This window comes from Pseudophryne corroboree, chromosome 8 (assembly GCF_028390025.1).
Source record: "Pseudophryne corroboree isolate aPseCor3 chromosome 8, aPseCor3.hap2, whole genome shotgun sequence".
In the NCBI taxonomy this organism is placed as follows: Eukaryota; Metazoa; Chordata; class Amphibia; order Anura; family Myobatrachidae; genus Pseudophryne; species Pseudophryne corroboree.
This window is the reverse complement of record NC_086451.1, coordinates 11,734,465-11,756,660: the sequence shown is the minus strand read 5'-3', so window position 1 is coordinate 11,756,660 and position 22,196 is coordinate 11,734,465. Positions and strand designations below refer to the sequence as shown.

Here is a 22,196-nt window from a genome sequence, read left to right as displayed (position 1 = left end):
GTTACAGATGTGGGAATCACACTTCCCTCCCCTCTGTGTTTTTTCTCTAGATTAATTCCGTCTTGAATCATGGGATGTATGGATTATTATTAGGTTGTACCAGAAAATACCTGCGATGCATATAGTCATTTCTGATGTTTCCTGCTCACTCAGTGATTCTCGCTCTCAGTTTTCTTGTGGTCCGGCTCACATATTGATAACTGCTCTCCACTTCCTGTACAATGCTGTCTGTCATTTTATACGTCCTTAGGGCATTATTCAGGTTTGTTAGCAAACCAAAAAAAGCACACTAATGGGCGACACCAGGCTGCACTGCAGGCGGGGCAGATGTAACATGTGCAGAGAGAGGTGGGGGGTGTTCAAACTGAAATCTAAATTGCAGTGTAAAAATAAAGCAGCCAGTATTTACCCTGCACAGAAACAATATAACCCACCCAAATCTATCTCTCTCTGCACATGTTACATCTGCCCCCCCTGCAGTGCACATGGTTTTGCCCATTAGTGTACTTTTTTGGTTTGCTAACAACCCTTGGGGGGTAATTCAGACCTGATCGCTGGGCAGCGATTTTTGCAGCCCTGCGATCTGATAGTCGCCGCCTACAGGGGGAGTGTATTTTAGCTGTGCAAGTGTGCGATCGCATGTGTAGCCGAGCTGTACAAACAGATTTTGTGCAGTCTCTACGCAGCCCAGGACTTACTCAGCCGCTGCGATCACTTCAGCCTGTTCGGGACCGGAATTGACGTCAGACACCCACCCTGCAAACGCTTGGACACGCCTGCGTTTTCCCTACCACTCCCAGAAAATGGTCAGATGACACCCACAAACGCCCTCTTCCTGTCAATCTCCTTGCGATCGTCCGTGCGAATGGATCCTTCGCACAAACCCATCGATGAGCGGCGATCCGCTTTGAAGCCGTGCGACGCGCCTGCGCATTGCGGTGTATATGCATGCGCAGTTTATGTCTGATCGTCCGTTGTGCGATCAGGTCTGAATGACCCCCTTAGAACGGTGCAGGTTGTTACCTCTATTATGAATGGCTTCTCATGCCCGTGTACTAAACTAGTTCCCTTATTGTGCTGCATACAGCTTGAGGCTGCTCTCGTCCTTTATGCTGTACTCTCGGATCCCGCGTAGGCCCTTCTTCAATACCTTTCCTTTCGATAAGATGTGACAGTATTTACTGAGCATATCCTGGAGGTTTTCTGAGTAGCTGTAATGAACAGAATATCTGTGCTTTTTATGGAAGTGTGTCTATATTGCTGTATACCCGTATCCACGTTTCATAACAACATCATATGACTTATCGATCAGCCTTTCCTCATAGTCCCATCCTTTAAGCATTCCTTCCGGAGTTCTCCCTTTTTCCTCGTATGAAGTTGGTTCGGAACAGTTCATATTAATCCTTTATATTATTTTCAGCTGTCCTATGGGCATGAGAATCCTCCACTTGGAGAAGCGGCTGCCAGAACGGCACATTGTGGCAATGGTGGAAATTGAATCCTCCTATTCCCCTTTATTTGTTGATTATCTCTTGGAAAACTAATCAATATAGTTATAATTAAGGCTGGAAGTAATAGATGTATGCCTGAAACAATGGGTTGCCCTAGTGGGTTTCTCATGTAATAATGGACCTCGGGGAGGAAAATTCCATCATATTGTGGAGGAAACGCAAAAATGTGACGTCCTACATAGAGATGAGCGGGTTCGGTTTCTCTGAATCCGAACCCGCACGAACTTCATGTTTTTTTTCACGGGTCCGAGCGACTCGGATCTTCCCGCCTTGCTCGGTTAACCCGAGCGCGCCCGAACGTCATCATGACGCTGACGGATTCTCGCGAGACTCGGATTCTATATAAGGAGCCGCGCGTCGCCGCCATTTTCACACGTGCATTGAGATTGATAGGGAGAGGACGTGGCTGGCGTCCTCTCCATTTAGATTAGAAGAGAGAGAGAGAGAGAGAGATTGACCTGATTTACTGGAGCTTAGGAGTACTGTAGAACTGTAGAGAGTGCAGAGTTTACTAGTGACTGACCACAGTGACCACCAGACAGTGCAGTTTTATTTAATATATCCGTTCTCTGCCTGAAAAAAACGATACACAGTGACTCAGTCACATACCATATCTGTGTGCACTGCTCAGCCCAGTGTGCTGCATCATCTATGTATATATCTGACTGTGCTCAGCTCACACATCTTATAATTGTGGGGGAGACTGGGGAGCACTGCAGTGCCAGTTATAGGTTATAGCAGGAGCCAGGAGTACATATTATTATTAAAATTAAACAGTGCACACTTTTGCTGCAGGAGTGCCACTGCCAGTGTGACTGACCAGTGACCTGACCACACTGACCACCAGTATAGTTAGTAGTATAGTATACTATATTGTGATTGCCTGAAAAAGTTAAACACTCGTATCTGACTGTGCTCAGCTCACACATCTTATAATTGTGGGGGAGACTGGGGAGCACTGCAGTGCCAGTTATAGGTTATAGCAGGAGCCAGGAGTACATATTATTATTAAAATTAAACAGTGCACACTTTTGCTGCAGGAGTGCCACTGCCAGTGTGACTGACCAGTGACCACCTGACCACACTGACCACCAGTATAGTTAGTAGTATAGTATACTATATTGTGATTGCCTGAAAAAGTTAAACACTCGTATCTGACTGTGCTCAGCTCACACATCTTATAATTGTGGGGGAGACTGGGGAGCACTGCAGTGCCAGTTATAGGTTATAGCAGGAGCCAGGAGTACATATTATTATTAAAATTAAACAGTGCACACTTTTGCTGCAGGAGTGCCACTGCCAGTGTGACTGACCAGTGACCTGACCACACTGACCACCAGTATAGTTAGTAGTATACTATATTGTGATTGCCTGAAAAAGTTAAACACTCGTCGTGTGACTTCACTTGTGTGGTGTTTTTTTTTTTATTCTATAAAAAACTCATTCTGCTGACAGACAGTGTCCAGCAGGTCCGTCATTATATAATATATACCTGTCCGGCTGCAGTAGTGATATATATATATTTTTTATATCATTATTTATCATCCAGTCGCAGCAGACACAGTACGGTAGTTCACGGCTGTAGCTACCTCTGTGTCGGCACTCGGTCCATAATTGTATACCACCTACCCGTGGGTTTTTTTTCTTTCTTCTTTATACATACATACTACTACTACATCTCTTTATCAACCAGTCTATATTAGCAGCAGACACAGTACAGTACGGTAGTCCACGGCTGTAGCTACCTCTGTGTCGGCACTGGGCAGTCCGTCCATAATTGTATACCACCTACCCGTGGTTTTTTTTTCTTTCTTCTTTATACATACATACTACTACTACATCTCTTTATCAACCAGTCTATATTAGCAGCAGACACAGTACAGTACGGTAGTCCACGGCTGTAGCTACCTCTGTGTCGGCACTCGGCAGTCCGTCCATAATTGTATACCACCTACCCGTGGTTTTTTTTTCTTTCTTCTTTATACATACATACTACTACTACATCTCTTTATCAACCAGTCTATATTAGCAGCAGACACAGTACAGTACGGTAGTCCACGGCTGTAGCTACCTCTGTGTCGGCACTCGGCAGTCCATCCATAATTGTATACTAGTATCCATCCATCTCCATTGTTTACCTGAGGTGCCTTTTAGTTGTGCCTATTAAAATATGGAGAACAAAAATGTTGAGGTTCCAAAATTAGGGAAAGATCAAGATCCACTTCCACCTCGTGCTGAAGCTGCTGCCACTAGTCATGGCCGAGACGATGAAATGCCAGCAACGTCGTCTGCCAAGGCCGATGCCCAATGTCATAGTACAGAGCATGTCAAATCCAAAACACCAAATATCAGTAAAAAAAGGACTCCAAAACCTAAAATAAAATTGTCGGAGGAGAAGCGTAAACTTGCCAATATGCCATTTACCACACGGAGTGGCAAGGAACGGCTGAGGCCCTGGCCTATGTTCATGGCTAGTGGTTCAGCTTCACATGAGGATGGAGGCACTCAGCCTCTCGCTAGAAAAATGAAAAGACTCAAGCTGGCAAAAGCAGTAGCACCGCAAAGAACTGTGCGTTCTTCGAAATCCCAAATCCACAAGGAGAGTCCAATTGTGTCGGTTGCGATGCCTGACCTTCCCAACACTGGACGTGAAGAGCATGCGCCTTCCACCATTTGCACGCCCCCTGCAAGTGCTGGAAGGAGCACCCGCAGTCCAGTTCCTGATAGTCAGATTGAAGATGTCAGTGTTGAAGTACACCAGGATGAGGAGGATATGGGTGTTGCTGGCGCTGGGGAGGAAATTGACCAGGAGGATTCTGATGGTGAGGTGGTTTGTTTAAGTCAGGCACCCGGGGAGACACCTGTTGTCCGTGGGAGGAATAGGGCCGTTGACATGCCTGGTGAAAATACCAAAAAAATCAGCTCTTCGGTGTGGAAGTATTTCACCAGAAATGCGGACAACAGGTGTCAAGCCGTGTGTTCCCTTTGTCAAGCTGTAATAAGTAGGGGTAAGGACGTTAACCACCTCGGAACATCCTCCCTTATACGTCACCTGCAGCGCATTCATAATAAGTCAGTGACAAGTTCAAAAACTTGGGCCGACAGCGGAAGCAGTCCACTGACCAGTAAATCCCTTCCTCTTGTAACCAAGCTCACGCAAACCACCCCACCAACTCCCTCAGTGTCAATTTCCTCCTTCCCCAGGAATGCCAATAGTCCTGCAGGCCATGTCACTGGCAATTCTGACGAGTCCTCTCCTGCCTGGGATTCCTCCGATGCATCCTTGCGTGTAACGCCTACTGCTGCTGGCGCTGCTGTTGTTGTTGCTGGGAGTCGATGGTCATCCCAGAGGGGAAGTCGTAAGCCCACTTGTACTACTTCCAGTAAGCAATTGACTGTCCAGCAGTCCTTTGCGAGGAAGATGAAATATCACAGCAGTCATCCTGTTGCAAAGCGGATAACTGAGTCCTTGACAACTATGTTGGTGTTAGACGTGCGTCCGGTATCCGCCGTTAGTTCACAGGGAACTAGACAATTTATTGAGGCAGTGTGCCCCCGTTACCAAATACCATCTAGGTTCCACTTCTGTAGGCAGGCGATACCGAGAATGTACACGGACGTCAGAAAAAGACTCACCAGTGTCCTAAAAAATGCAGTTGTACCCAATGTCCACTTAACCACGGACATGTGGACAAGTGGAGCAGGGCAGGGTCAGGACTATATGACTGTGACAGCCCACTGGGTAGATGTATGGACTCCCGCCGCAAGAACAGCAGCGGCGGCACCAGTAGCAGCATCTCGCAAACGCCAACTCTTTCCTAGGCAGGCTACGCTTTGTATCACCGCTTTCCAGAATACGCACACAGCTGAAAACCTCTTACGGCAACTGAGGAAGATCATCGCAGAATGGCTTACCCCAATTGGACTCTCCTGTGGATTTGTGGCATCGGACAACGCCAGCAATATTGTGTGTGCATTAAATATGGGCAAATTCCAGCACGTCCCATGTTTTGCACATACCTTGAATTTGGTGGTGCAGAATTTTTTAAAAAACGACAGGGGCGTGCAAGAGATGCTGTCGGTGGCCAGAAGAATTGCGGGACACTTTCGGCGTACAGGCACCACGTACAGAAGACTGGAGCACCACCAAAAACTACTGAACCTGCCCTGCCATCATCTGAAGCAAGAACACTGAACTAATCCCCTCTTGCGCTATAAATAGTATGATATGGCTCAAAGTTCAATGAAAACAAATGAATAATTTCATATATTCTATATATTTTTTAATACATATAATTATATATATATATATATATATATATATATATATACACTTTACAATAAACTATTAGACCGGTCAAATAAAATCACTAACAAATATATTGCCTAGCTGTAGGAGGTGGATCTTAGATAAACTCTGTGCACAGAGTATTTTTAAAAATAAAATAAAAATCAGTCCATGTATTGGATTAAAAATCAATTAACCAGCTATAATTCGCACCCATGTAGTAGATAACATATTTGTACGTTGTTATATATTGGAATTCCTCAATATGTTGCCACTTAGCAAAGAAGATGGTATTGTGCAAAATGACCGCTCCACACTGGAGCCTTACGTGTAGCTTGCACCAGTAGTTGTAACACGGGAGAGTCCAATGACAAAAGAGACGGTCTCGGGCTGCGGGAACGGCGCTTCACTGGCGCCTGCTGTGCTGATTAGTTACCCGACTTCCAAGCTCTATGAGTCCACGCCTCCAAGTGCCGTATGCAGACACCACAGTCACGGCTGTATTATCCCGATCTCCGTTTAGTCCATGAATAATACCGCTGGATGCTGGTATATTGCGGGGGTGCAAATAAGCTGGTACAAGGGTCCAAATGTCTGCTTCTAGCAGACATTTGGACCCTTGTACCAGCTTATTTGCACCCCCGCAATATACCAGCATCCAGCGGTATTATTCATGGACTAAACGGAGATCGGGATAATACAGCCGTGACTGTGGTGTCTGCATACGGCACTTGGAGGCGTGGACTCATAGAGCTTGGAAGTCGGGTAACTAATCAGCACAGCAGGCGCCAGTGAAGCGCCGTTCCCGCAGCCCGAGACCGTCTCTTTTGTCATTGGACTCTCCCGTGTTACAACTACTGGTGCAAGCTACACGTAAGGCTCCAGTGTGGAGCGGTCATTTTGCACAATACCATCTTCTTTGCTAAGTGGCAACATATTGAGGAATTCCAATATATAACAACGTACAAATATGTTATCTACTACATGGGTGCGAATTATAGCTGGTTAATTGATTTTTAATCCAATACATGGACTGATTTTTATTTTATTTTTAAAAATACTCTGTGCACAGAGTTTATCTAAGATCCACCTCCTACAGCTAGGCAATATATTTGTTAGTGATTTTATTTGACCAGTCTAATAGTTTATTGTAAAGTGTATATATATATATATATATATATATAATTATATGTATTAAAAAATATATAGAATATATGAAATTATTCATTTGTTTTCATTGAACTTTGAGTCATATCATACTATTTATAGCGCAAGAGGGGATTAGTTCAGTGTTCTAGTGTTACCGGAGACTATAAAGTGCCGGTTCTTTTTGACTTGATTTACCCCAAGTCAAGCTCTCTCCTGCAGCTTGAGTACACAGTAATTGCAGTATTATTTGTATATAATTTTTAATACCAGTAAATCGATCATCAGAATATGGTGATGATGTATTAGCGCCTGGTTATATTCCTTTGTATCATCTGAAGCAAGAAGTGGTAACGAGGTGGAATTCAACCCTCTATATGCTTCAGAGGTTGGAGGAGCAGCAAAAGGCCATTCAAGCCTATACAATTGAGCACGATATAGGAGGTGGAATGCACCTGTCTCAAGCGCAGTGGAGAATGATTTCAACGTTGTGCAAGGTTCTGATGCCCTTTGAACTTGCCACACGTGAAGTCAGTTCAGACACTGCCAGCCTGAGTCAGGTCATTCCCCTCATCAGGCTTTTGCAGAAGAAGCTGGAGGCATTGAAGAAGGAGCTAAAAGGGAGCGATTCCGCTAGGCATGTGGGACTTGTGGATGCAGCCCTTAATTCGCTTAACAAGGATTCACGGGTGGTCAATCTGTTGAAATCAGAGCACTACATTTTGGCCACCGTGCTCGATCCTAGATTTAAAACCTACCTTGGATCTCTCTTTCCGGCAGACACAAGTCTGCTGGGGTGCAAAGACCTGCTGGTGACAAAATTGTCAAGTCAAGCGGAACGCGACCTGTCAACATCTCCTCCTTCACATTCTCCCGCAACTGGGGGTGCGAGGAAAAGGCTCAGAATTCCGAGCCCACCCGCTGGCGGTGATGCAGGGCAGTCTGGAGCGACTGCTGATGCTGACATCTGGTCCGGACTGAAGGACCTGACAACGATTACGGACATGTCGTCTACTGTCACTGCATATGATTCTCTCAACATTGAAAGAATGGTGGAGGATTATATGAGTGACCGCATCCAAGTAGGCACGTCACACAGTCCGTACTTATACTGGCAGGAAAAAGAGGCAATTTGGAGGCCCTTGCACAAACTGGCTTTATTCTACCTAAGTTGCCCTCCCACAAGTGTGTACTCCGAAAGAGTGTTTAGTGCCGCCGCTCACCTTGTCAGCAATCGGCGTACGAGGTTACATCCAGAAAATGTGGAGAAGATGATGTTCATTAAAATGAATTATAATCAATTCCTCCGCGGAGACATTGACCAGCAGCAATTGCCTCCACAAAGTACACAGGGAGCTGAGATGGTGGATTCCAGTGGGGACGAATTGATAATCTGTGAGGAGGGGGATGTACACAGTGATATATCGGAGGATGATGATGAGGTGGACATCTTGCCTCTGTAGAGCCAGTTTGTGCAAGGAGAGATTAATTGCTTCTTTTTTGGTGGGGGTCCAAACCAACCCGTCATATCAGTCACAGTCGTGTGGCAGACCCTGTCACTGAAATGATGGGTTGGTTAAAGTGTGCATGTCCTGTTTATACAACATAAGGGTGGGTGGGAGGGCCCAAGGACAATTCCATCTTGCACCTCTTTTTTCTTTTCTTTTTCTTTGCGTCATGTGCTGTTTGGGGAGGGTTTTTTGGAAGGGACATCCTGCGTGACACTGCAGTGCCACTCCTAAATGGGCCCGGTGTTTGTGTCGGCCACTAGGGTCGCTAATCTTACTCACACAGCTACCTCATTGCGCCTCTTTTTTTCTTTGCGTCATGTGCTGTTTGGGGAGGGTTTTTTGGAAGGGACATCCTGCGTGACACTGCAGTGCCACTCCTAGATGGGCCCGGTGTTTGTGTCGGCCACTAGGGTCGCTAATCTTACTCACACAGCTACCTCATTGCGCCTCTTTTTTTCTTTGCGTCATGTGCTGTTTGGGGAGGGTTTTTTGGAAGGGACATCCTGCGTGACACTGCAGTGCCACTCCTAGATGGGCCAGGTGTTTGTGTCGGGCACTTGGGTCGCTGAGCTTAGTCACACAGCTACCTCATTGCACCTCTTTTTTTTCTTTGCGTCATGTGCTGTTTGGGGAGTGTTTTTTGGAAGGGCCATCCTGCGTGACACTGCAGTGCCACTCCTAGATGGGCCAGGTGTTTGTGTCGGCCACTAGGGTCGCTTAGCTTAGTCATCCAGCGACCTCGGTGCAAATTTTAGGACTAAAAATAATATTGTGAGGTGTGAGGTATTCAGAATAGACTGAAAATGAGTGGAAATTATGGTTTTTGAGGTTAATAATAATATGGGATCAAAATGACCCCCAAATTCTATGATTTAAGCTGTTTTTTAGGGTTTTTTGAAAAAAACACCCGAATCCAAAACACACCCGAATCCGACAAAAAAAATTCGGTGAGGTTTTGCCAAAACGCGGTCGAACCCAAAACACGGCCGCGGAACCGAACCCAAAACCAAAACACAAAACCCGAAAAATTTCAGGCGCTCATCTCTAGTCCTACACTGTAACTGCACTAGGGCCATCAGAGCCGGTCTTAGGCATAGGCAAACTAGGCAATTGCCTAGGACATCTGGTGAGCCTAGGGGCACAAGCAGCTTCTGCTGATTAAAATGATATGCGGCATGCCTATATTCTGTGTGTAGCGTTTCATATGCAGATACAGCCACAGTCTCACACAGAATATAGGCATGCTACATATCATTTTAATCAGCAGAAGCTGCTTGTTCATCCTAGCCACATAGCAATGCAAATAAGATGCATTTTCATAAAAAATAGGCACCCGACGTTAGCAGAGCTGCCAGTTGACTCACGCCAGGAACTATATATGTCATTATGTGTATAAGGGCATTAACAATGTGCGGCATATGTGTAAGGGGCACTATGTGTGTCATTATGTGTATAAGGGCATTAATAAGTGTAACATATGTGTAAGGGGCACTATGTGTGTCATTATGTGTATAAGGGCATTAAGAATGTGTAACATATGTGTAAGGGGCACTATGTGTGTCATTATGTGTATAAGGGCACCAATAATGTGTAACATATGTGTAAGGGGCACTATGTGTGTCATTATGTATATAAGGGCATCAATAATGTGTAACATATGTGTAAGGGGCACTATGTGTGTCATTATGTGTATAAGGGCATCAATAATGTGTAACATATGTGTAAGGGGCACTATGTGTGTCATTATGTGTATAAGGGCATCAATAATGTGTAACATATGTGTAAGGGGCACTATGTGTGTCATTATGTGTATAAGGGCATCAATAATGTGTAACACATGTGTAAGGGGCACTATGTGTGTTATTATGTGTATAAGGGCATTAACAATGTGCGGCATATGTGTAAGGGAAATTATCTATATAGGGCATTAATAAGGGTTGGCATAATGTGTAAGGCGCATTATGTTTATAAGGACATTAATAATGTGTGACATATGTGTAAGGGGCATTACTGTGTGGTATTATGTGTATAACTGTATTACCAATATGTGGCATTATGTGTATAAGGTGCTCTACTGTGTGGCGTAACATATAGAAAGGGCACTACTGTGTGGTCTAATGTGAATAAAGAGCAATATGGTGTGGTGTAATGTGAATAAGGAGCAATATGGTGTGGTATAATGAGAATAAGGAGCAATATGGTGTGGTATAATGAGAATAAAGAGCAATATGGTGTGGTATAATGTGAATAAGGAGCAATTCAGTATGATGTTATGTGAATGAGGGGCACTATCGTATGATAAATTGTGAATGAAGTTGTACTACTGTGAGGCATAATTTGAATTGGGGGTACTATTGTGTGGCCATGCCCCTTGCCAGCAAAAACACATACCTTTTTGGGCTGTGTGCCGAATGTGCACACTGTTCTTATTTAAATTACAGGGGGTAGGAAAACAAAAAAAGGACTGCTATGGGTGAGGGGGTGATGGTGCTGGGAGAGGGGTGCAGGGTCAGAGGCAGAACTAGCAGTGGTGCTAGGGGGCACCAGCCAAAATCTTGCCTAGGGCATCATATTGGTTAGGGCTGGCTCTGAGGGCCATACGGAAGGTCTGCACATACTAAACTTCCGCTGGGAGATCCCATTACGTCAATGGAAATGCCCCAGCAGCCTTGGTGCACCTGACTGCACTGATGTAAATGCTGAAATGACCAAATAAGAGGCTATATTAAGATTAGATCCTAATATTAACATTTCCTAGAAACAAATATGTAAAGCGCAACGGAATATGCTGCGCTATATAAGAAACTGCTAATAAATAAAATAAATAAATATAAAGGAATCACCTAGTGGCCAGCGATGGAACTGCTGCTTCAACAAAATTGAAAATGAAACAAGTTACACACATAGGGGGTAATTCCAAGTTGATCGCAGCAGGATTTTTGTTAGCAATTGGGCAAAACCATGGCCCTCATTCCGAGTTGATCGCTCGCAAGGCGATTTTAGCAGAGTTACACACGCTAAGCCGCCGCCTACTGGGAGTGAATCTTAGCTTCTTAAAATTGCGAACGATGTAATCGCAATATTGCGATTACAAACTACTTAGCAGTTTCAGAGTAGCTTCAGACTTACTCGGCATCTGCGATCAGTTCAGTGCTTGTCGTTCCTGGTTTGACGTCACAAACACACCCAGCGTTCGCCCAGACACTCCCCCGTTTCTCCGGCCACTCCTGCGTTTTTTCCGGAAACGGTAGCGTTTTTATCCACACGCCCATAAAACGCCGTGTTTCCGCCCAGTAACACCCATTTCCTGTCAATCACACTACGATTGCCGGAGCGAAGAAAAAGCCGTGAGTAAAAATACTATCTTCATTGTTAAATTACTTGGCGCAGTCGCAGTGCGAATATTGCACATGCGTACTAAGCGGAATTTCACTGTGATGCGATGAAAATTACCGAGCGAACGACTCGGAATGAGGGCCCATGTGCACTGCAGGCGGGGCAGATATAATATGTGCAGAGAGAGTTAGATTTGGGTGGGTTATTTTGTTTCTGTGCAGGGTAAATACTGGCTGCTTTATTTTTACACTGCAAATTAGATTGCAGATTGAACACACCACACCCAAATCTAACTCTCTCTGCACATGTTATATCTGCCTCCCCTGCAGTGCACATGGTTTTGCCCAATTGCTAACAAAAATCCTGCTGCGATCAACTTGGAATTACCCCCCAAATACACTAAGTTAACGTGCACGCTCCTCCCTGTACAATGAAAGCCAGTCCAATGACTTATGACAGACAGCTATAAAACTATTCTACAGCACACAGCCAAACATCGGGGGTAATTCCAAGTTGATCGCAGCAGGAATTTAGTTAGCAATTGGGCAAAACCATGGCCCTCATTCCGAGTTGTTCGCTCGCAAGGCGATTTTAGCAGTATTGCACACGCTAAGCCGCCGCCTACTGGGAGTGAATCTTAGCTTCTTAAAATTGCGAACGAAAGATTCGCAATATTGCGATTACACATCTCGTAGCAGTTTCAGAGTAGCTTCAGACTTACTCGGCATCTGCGATCAGTTCAGTGCTTATTGTTCCTGGTTTGACGTCACAAACACACCCAGCGTTCGCCCAGACACTCCTCCGTTTCTCCAGCCACTCCCGCGTTTTTTCCGGAAACGGTAGCGTTTTTTCCCACACGCCCATAAAACGGCCTGTTTCCGCCCAGTAACACCCATTTCCTGTCAATCACACTACGATCGCCTGAGCGGAGAAAAAGCGGTGAGTAAAAATCCAAACTTCATAGCAAATTTACTTGGCGCAGTCGCAGTGCGGACATTGCGCATGCGCACTAAGCGGAAAAACGCTGCGATGCGAAGAAATTTTCCGAGCGAACGACTCGGAATGACCTCCCATGTGCACTGCAGGGGAGGCAGATGTAACATGTGCAGAAAGAGTTAGCTTTGGGTGGGTTATTTTATTTCTGTGCAGGGTAAATCCTGGCTGCTTTATTTTTACACTGCAAATTAGATTGCAGATTGAACACACCACACCCAAATCTAACTCTCTCTGCACATGTTACATCTGCCCCACCTGCAGTGCACATGGTTTTGCCCAATTGCTAACTAAATTCCTGCTGCGATCAACTTGGAATTACCCCCATCATTCCTACCAAAGCAATCCCAGCGTTACCATGGAACGTGAATGACCTCCTTAAAGTCAGTATACACATTTTATTTTCACTTTTCCCAAAAAACAGAATTTAATTACCTACCGGTAAATCCTTTTCTTGTAGTCCGTAGAGGATGCTGGGGTCCAATTTAGTACCATGGGGTATAGACGGGTCTACTAGGAGCCATGGGCACTTTAAGAGTTTAATAGTGTGGGCTTGCTCCACCCCCTATGCCCCTCCTACCAGACTCAGTCTAGAAACTGTGCCCGTGGAGACGGACATACTTCGAGAGAAGGAAATACACAGATAGTGGTGAGATTCACACCAGCTCACACGTAACAAAAAGGAAAGCCAAGCTAACCAACTTGGAACGATTCAGCAATGGCTGAACCAACAAACTGAACCAAGTAACAACTGCAAGAGAACGAAGCACTGGGTGGGCGCCCAGCATCCTCTACGGACTATGAGAAAAGGATTTACCGGCAGGTAATTAAAATCCTGTTTTCTCTACGTCCTAGAGCAGGGGTGTCAAACTCAAATTCATCGGGGGCCGCATCAGCAGTTTGGTCCCCATCAAAGGGCCGGTTGTATCTGTAGGTCTATGTGTCCACTCTTTATTATCATAAATTAATGTCACTGCATTCAATTATTACTGTTTTTTGTAATAATGTAAGTAATAACTAGCTCTGAAAGCAGAAACATAGTCAGAATAATGACAAGTAGATATTCAAATGTACAATTATTGTACAATGTATTGAAAAATGTTTTTTGGTAACAAACATTAATTTTTTTTAAACATACAAAATATTTACCGCTCCACCTGCCTTATATGTGCCCAGCCATCTGCCCCCTTTTAAAGTGCCCAGCCATGTGCCCCCTTTTATAGTGCCCAGCCATCTGCCCCCTTTTATAGTGCCCAGCCATCTGCCCCCTTTTATAGTGCCCCCTCCATTTACTTTACTTACCTTTTACTTCTTTCTTCTTGCTCCTCTCCGCGGCGTCCGCGCGCTCCTCTGATCCCTGGAGATGTCGGGCGGACGTCACGTGATGACGTCACGTCCGACACCCAGGGAGCAGTGCGGGGCAGGAAGAAGTCGGGCCAGGTCCCGGAAGGTAAGTAAATTTTTTTTTTTTTAACTTGAGCAGGCACGGAGTAAATTCATTGAAAAAAAAAAAGAGGAGGCTGCAAGGCTGGCGGCGGCACCGCGGGCCATCAGACGAGGTCTGGCGGGCCGGATTTGGCCCGCGGGCCTTGTGTTTGACACCCCTGTCCTAGAGGATGCTGGGGTCCAATTTAGTACCATGGGGATGTACCAAAGCTCCCAGTACGGAAGGGAGAGTGCTGAGGTTCCTGCAGAACTGATTGACCAAACTTTAGGTCCTCAGAGGTCAAAGTATCGAACTTGTAGAACTTAGCAAACGTGTTCGAACCTGACCAAGTAGCTGCTCGGCAAAGCTGTAAAGCCGAGACACCCTGGGCAGCCGCCCAGGACGAACCCACCTTACGAGTAGAGTGGGCCTTAACAGATTTTGGACACGGCAAGCCTGCCATAGAATAAGCATGCTGGATAGTAAACCTGATCCAGCGAGAAACTGTCCGCTTAGAATCAGGACACCCAACCTTGTTGGGATCATAAAGGACAAACAGTGCGTCCAACTTCCTGTGACGAGAACTTCTCTTCACATATATTTTCAGAGCCCTCACAACATCCAAGGACTTTGAGGTAATTGAGGAGTCAGTAGCCACTGACACAACAATAGGTTGGTTGATATGAAAAGCTGACACAACCTTTGGAAGAAACTGCTGACGCGTACAGAGCTCAGCTCTGTCCTCATGGAAAATCAAATAGGGGCTCTTACATGACAGTGCCCCCAGTTCAGACACACGTATAGGAGATGCCAATGCCAACAGAGTGACCGCCTTCCAAGTAAGAAACTTGACATCCACCTCATGTAAAAGCTCAAACCAATCCGATTGCAGGAACTGCAACACCACATTAAGATCCCAAAGTGGCGTAGGAGGCACAAAAGGTGGTTGGATGTGCAGAACCCCTTTCAAGAAAGTCTGAACCTCCGGGAGAGCAGCCAAATGCTTCTGGAAGAAAATGGACAAGGTCAAAATCTGGACCTAGATAGAGCCCAAGCGTAGGCCCACCACCACACTTGCTTGCAGAAAGAGGAGAAACCGCCCCCCAGTTGAAACTCCACTGTAGGAAACCACTTGGATTCACACCAAGACACATACTTTTTCCAAAAATGGTAATGTTTAGCCATTACTCCCTTCCTAGCCTTTATCAGGGTAGGAATGACTTTTAAGAAAAGAAAAAACTAAGCGCTCAGGTGAGAAGCACTGCACTTTGATTGTCAGCAGCCTCCTGATAAAGGGAATTGCCAGTCCCTTAAAACAAGAACTCACCAACAAATAACAAGTGGCGCTTGACAATCAGATAAATAAAAAACATTTATTTGTATGAAATGTGTAAAAATTACAACAATCTCCCGGGAGTGTAAAATAATGATATAAATTTCACAACAATAAAAATGTGCACTGTATTATAGCTTCATTATCAATTGCTCGGAAAACCATTAGTAATAAATAATTTTATTTGCACATGCTTATTTAGTAGCAGCACCTGGGAGGTTTTTAACCGTGTTGGGTTCACTTAGTACACACAAGATAATGATGGAGAATGTATGTAACTAATAGGTATTGAATCTACACATGAGTCACTCACGGCTGTATATACCAGAAGGAATTGCGTGTATCACAGATCCATAACAGTGAATAGCTGGTTTAAAAAGTTAATTAGAGAATTACCTCCGCTGGGCAGGAGCCTGTTCTATCCTTGCTCCCTGGTGTCGTCTCACCGTCCCGTCAGAGACACACACCAGAGCCTCAGCGGGTATGACTGATGCTGCGCCGTGCAGGGAGCCCCAACGAGCCGTTCCCGATGGTCCACGCCACCTCCGGTACCTCCGCACTTACAGAAAGGAGGCTGTTTAGCTGGTTATCCGGAGTTTACCGGTCTGCGCCGGGCTGGGAAGGAGCGGCACCCGCTGTTTTCACTTCCCCAGATTGCGTGGACGGCTGTGGCCACAGGGACCAAGGCTGCAGTGCAGATGCTCCCGATTGCGGTATTAAAAGACCGGGCTCCTGTGCACGGATAGGAAATAAGAACGGCAGCTACTGACAGTGTGGATCCTTGGAGGGAGAAAGCCTGTATCCTTAACGCGTTTCAACGCCAGCAGGGCGTCTTTTTCGAAAAGGCAGGTAAACTCCGGATAACCAGCTAAACAGCCTCCTTTCTGTAAGTGCGGAGGTACCGGAAGTGGCGTGGACCATCGGGAACGGCTCGTTGGGGCTCCCTGCACGGCGCAGCATCAGTCATACCCGCTGAGGCTCTGGTGTGTGTCTCTGACGGGACGGTGAGACGACACCAGGGAGCAAGGATAGAACAGGCTCCTGCCCAGCGGAGGTAATTCTCTAATTAACTTTTTAAACCAGCTATTCACTGTTATGGATCTGTGATACACGCAATTCCTTCTGGTATATACAGCCGTGAGTGACTCATGTGTAGATTCAATACCTATTAGTTACATACATTCTCCATCATTATCTTGTGTGTACTAAGTGAACCCAACACGGTTGAAAACCTCCCAGGTGCTGCTACTAAATAAGCATGTGCAAATAAAATTATTTATTACTAATGGTTTTCCGAGCAATTGATAATGAAGCTATAATACAGTGCACATTTTTATTGTTGTGAAATTTATATCATTATTTTACACTCCCGGGAGATTGTTGTAATTTTTACACATTTCATACAAATACCGGTAAATGTTTTTTATTTATCTGATTGTCAAGCGCCACTTGTTATTTGTTGGTAGGAATGACTTTTGTTAGAATACCCTTCCGAGCTAGGATCTGGCGTTCACCCTCCATGCCGTCTTAATGTAGCAGCGGTAAGTCTTGATAGGCGAACGGCTACTGTTGAAGAAGGTCCTCGCTATGAGGAAGAGGCCTCGGATCCTCAAGCAGTAATTCCAGAAGATCCGCGTACCAAGCCCTTCGTGGCCAGTCCGGAGCAATGAGGATCGCCTGAACTCTTGTTCTTTTTATTAGCTTGAGAATCCTTGGGATGAGTGGAAGTGGAGGGAACACATACACTGACTGGAATACCCACGGAGTTACCAGGGCGTCCACAGCCACTGCTTGTGGGTCTCGTGACCTGGAACAGTACCTCCAAAGCTTCTTATTGAGGCGAGAGGCCATCATGTCTATCTGAGGGACACCCCACTGGCTTGTCACTTCTGCGAACACCTCCGGGTGGAGGCCCCATTCTCCCGTATAGAGCTCGTGTCTGCTGAGGAAGTCCGTTTCCCAGTTTCCCACTCCCAGAATGAAGATCGCTGACAACGCCACCGCGTGCTTTTCTGCCCAGAGGAGGATTCTTGTTACCTCTGACATTGCCAATCTGCTCCTCGATCCGCCCTGTCGGTTTATGTAGGACACTGTCGTTACATTGTCCGACTGAACCTGAATGGCCTAATCCTGAAGAAGATGTGCCGCTTGTAGAAGGCCGTTGTATATGGCCCTTAGTTCCAGAATGTTTATCGGAAGGGTGGATTCCAGACTTGACCACTTTCCTTGGAAATTTTCCCCTTGGGTGACTGCTCCCCAACCTCTGAGACTTGCATCCGTGGTTAGAAAGATCCAATTCTGAATCCCGAACCTGCGGCCCTCGAGTAGGTGAGAAGTTTGTAGCCACCAGAGGAGTGAACTTCTGGCTTTCGGCGACAGCCGTATCCACTGGTGCATGTGAAGATGAGTCTAGGAGATCCAGCTGGAGGAACCTCGCATGGAATCCTCCATACTGTAGAGCCTTGTAGGAGGCTACCATCTTTCCCAGAAGGCAAATGCACTGCTGAAGCGATACCCAAGCTGGCTTCAGGACGTCCCATACCATCGATTGGATCACCAATGCTTTCTCCACCGGTAGAAACACCCTCTGCACCTCTGTGTCGAGTATCAATCCCAGGAAGGGTAGTCTCCTTGTTGGCTCCAAATGTGACTTTGGAAGGTTGACGATCCACCCCTGATCCTAGAGTAGTCGAGTTGATAGAGCAATACTCTGCAACAGCCTTTCCCTGGAAGATGCTTTTATCAGCAGATCGTCCAGATATGGAATTATGTTCACTCCCTGCCTTCGGAGGAGTAGCATCATCTCTGCCATGACCTTGGTGAACACATTCTGTACCGTGGAGAGGCCAAATAGCAGTGCCTGGAACTGATAGTGACAGTCCAGCAGCACAAATCTGAGGTAAGCCTGGTGAGACGGCCAGATCGGAACGTGAAGGTATGCATCCTTAATATCCAGGGATACCAGGAATTCCCCTGCCTCCAGACCTGAGATCACCACTCTCAGAGACTCCATCTTGAATTTGAATTCCCTCAAGTAGGGGGGTTCAATGACTTTAGGTTTAGTATTGGCTTTACTGAACCGCAGAAGATTTTGAGGAAGCAGAACTTGGTTTCTGTTCCTGACATCCTGTTGGTGCAGGTTTTCTGGATGTTCCCCGACCTCCCCTAAAGAAAGTGGAGGGAGGTTTGGATTTTTTAAATTTTGCGGTCTGAAAGGACTGCAGTGTAGACATAGGATAAGATTTCCTAGCCGGTGGTGCAGCTGAGGGAAGAAAGGTTGACTTACCCGCAGTTGCAGCGGAAATCCACGCATCCAATGCGTCCCCAAACAGAGCCTGACCTGTGAAGGGTAGGTTCTCAACATTTTTCTTGGATTCTGTATCTGCAGTCCATTGGCATAGCCAGAGTCCTCTGCGTACCGAGACCGCCATGGACGTAGCCCTCGCATTCAGCATGCCAATGTCCTTCATGGCTTCCACCATGAAACCGGCAGAATCCTGTATGTGACGCAAAAACAATTCAATGTCACATCTATCCATAGTATCTAAGTCCACAAGTAATGTACTTGACCACTTTACTATGGCTTTAGAAATCCACGTACAAGCAATGGTGGGCCTTAAAGCTACGCCATTAGCTGTGTATAGTGATTTGAGCGCAGTCTCAATCTTGCGGTCTGCCGGCTCTTTCAAAGCGGTTGAACCAGGGACAGGTAAAACCACCTTTTTTGATAATGTAGATACAGAAGCATCTACAATAGGGGGGTTTTCCCACTTTTTATGTCCTCTTCAGAGAAAGGAAAAGCAATAAGAACCCTTTTTGGGATCTGGAATTTTTTCTCTGGGTTTCCCCAGTATTTTTCAAACAAAGAGTTTAACTCTTTAGAAGCCGGGAAGGTAAGCGAGGATTTCTTACTCTCAGTAAAATAAGATTCCTCTACCTGCTCAGGTACCTTCTCAGTAATATATCAAATATCCCTAATGGCTTCAATCATTAGTTGCACCCCCTTAGCAAGCGATGCCCGGCGCTGATCAATCAACCTTAATAGATCAATTAGCACTACCAACACACTCCCCCCTTTTCTATAACACCCTGGTACCGCAGAGGATAGCTGGAGTTATGAGGGTAACGCACCCTGTCAGAGTTCTGTTCCTCAGATCTGCCGGGAGAAAATAGTGAGTGCTGGATCCGCTCTGAGAAGCCCCGCCCCCTGTAATGGCGCGCGGCTTCCCCCACAAATTGTATTATATTTGCATGAGGATTTTATTGCTAACAGTGAGATTAGCCCCTGTTAGCTGACTGACCAGTGAAGGGTATTAGCGCTGGCTCAGGACGCCCCTCAAACGCTCACAGCATGTGTTGCTGAGCCTGCACTGGAGTGCAGCTGGTCAGAGCTGCGCTCCCACCCTTGTGCCGCCATTCCCGCCGGCGCTGTACTCACCACTCTTCTTTCTTCTGGCTCTGTTAGGGGGTGGCAGCCGTGCTGCGGGAGTGAGCGGTCGCCTCGTGGGCTTGCGATCAGCACCCTCAGGAGTTCAGTGTCCTGTCAGCGGAGATAGAGAACCATTAACTTCAAGAGTTGGTTCCTACTCCCCCCCAAGTCCCACTTCATGTACCTAACAACTATTAAAACAAAAAAACTAAGAAAACTCCTAGAAGCTCAACTAGCTGTGACCGGCTCCCCCGGGCACATTTTCTAAACTAGTCTGGTAGGACGAGCATAGAGGGAGGAGCCAGCCCACACTATTAAACTCTTAAAGTGCCCATGGCTCCTAGTGGACCCGTCTATACCCCATGGTACTAAATTGGATCCCAGCATCCTCTAGGACGTAGAGAAAAATGGATTAGGGAGGTAATTCTGAGTTGATCGCAGCAGCAAATTTGTTAGCAGATCGGTAAAACCAAGGGGCTCATTCCGAGTTGGTCACACGGTAGCAGTTTTTTGCAGCCGTGCAATCAGATAGTCGCCCCCTATGGGGGAGTGTACTTTAGCTTAGCAAGGGTGCGAACGCTTTTGCAGGGGAGCTGTGCACAAACAGTTTGTGCAGTTTCTGAGTAGCTCTGAACTTACTTAGTCACTGCGATCACTTCTGCATGTCTGGTCCCGGAATTGACGTCAGACGCCCGCCCTGCAAACAACGCGACACGCCTACGTTTGCCTCACCACTCCCAGAAAATGGTCAGTTGCCTCCCAGTTACACCTTCCTGCTGTCAATCTTCTAGCGTTCACCGCTGCGAACGCTTCCATCATAGCTGCCGGCGCTGCCTGGCGACGGCCGTCGCTGGGCAACGATGCACCTGCGCATTGGCGGCCGCGCGCATACGCAGTTTAGACCCGTTCGCACGGCTGCAAAAAAAAGCATCGTGCGAACAGGGTCGGAATGACCCCCCATGTGCACTGCAGAGAGAGTTAGATTTGGGTGGGGTGTGTTCAAACTGAAATCTAAATTGCAGTGTAAATATAAAGCAGCCAGTATTTACCCTGCACAGAAACAATGTTACATCTGCCCCACCTGCAGTGTACATGGTTTTGCCCAACTGCTAACAAATTTGCTGCAGGCCCTAGATTTGATTTTTAGGGGTTTCGATCCATTTTATAGTTGAACACCTTGGTCTTCAATCAACCTGGTTCAATAACAGGGGTACACGCGTCAAGGGGTCGCTACAAATCGTTTTTGTTACTGTAGAGTGCTGGTTGTTTTTCCTGCACGCGATGGGCACACAATTGGTAAAATAAAAATGGATGAACTTTAGAAGAAAAGGCCAGGGCTCAGGAGACACCGTACCGTACAGCAACACAACGCGGTCTCCGAGGTAATGAGAAATTCTGACACTTCGGGAGTGAAATGGATGTCTCCCTGATGCACACAAACGCTTTGCTATGTGTTCCTGGCAAAATGTCAGAGTAGGAATATATCTTGCTGAAAGATGCAGTATACAGACATCACATATTGCATTTGCTTTATTCTCCGTTTATATCGCCGACTCGCAATGAGGCATGACACACATACACATTTTGTACAATACGTTACTTTCAAACCTATGAGGGAATGAATAATAGATTACCTTGGCCCAATAGTAGGTGACAGTACGTCCTTCTGTGCAGAGCCTCCGGGCACCAGGTAGGTTATATCCTGTTACATCCTGTATTGTACGAGAAGCATCGGCTGCACAGCAATCTGCTTCACAATGACATCTGTTTCTGCATGAAACACGTGCGGATTCTATTTAAAGTAAAAAATAAAAATAAATTGTCTTCCTGTAGAAGGTTAAAGTAAACACAATGTATAAAAGAAGAGTAAATTAAAACTGCAATCACAATTTTATTTATTTGTCTTTAAACACCAAGTTAAGCACCTTTATAGTGAACATCACATTACGTATACATCCTCTTACAAATTATCTCCTTTCCAAAATCTCTCTGAAGAAGTATGGACAACAGGTTCAGAAACACACAGCTATCAGCATGTCATGTGATAGCAGAGACGGTGGGGGGGTGTCACGGGGCAGACCAAGCTCAGAAAGGGGGGAATTCAGTCTCTCTGCTGACATGGGTGGTCATTCCGAGTTGATCGCAGCCAGCAACTTTTTGCTGCTGCTGCTGCGATCAACTAGTCCACGCCTATGGGGGAGTATATTTTAGCTTAGCAGGGCT

General features: G+C 46.0%; 1 long non-coding RNA gene across 1 annotated transcript in view; it reads right to left on the bottom strand.

Annotated features, from left to right (window-relative positions):
• The window catches only part of LOC134947417 (uncharacterized), a 57,970-nt gene extending 36,211 nt beyond the window's left edge, over window positions 1-21,759 (bottom strand). The window contains exon 1 of the long non-coding RNA XR_010182548.1: window positions 21,608-21,759. This is a non-coding gene — a long non-coding RNA (uncharacterized LOC134947417). The remainder of the gene's footprint in view (window positions 1-21,607) is intronic.
• Window positions 21,760-22,196: the final 437 nt, after the last annotated feature.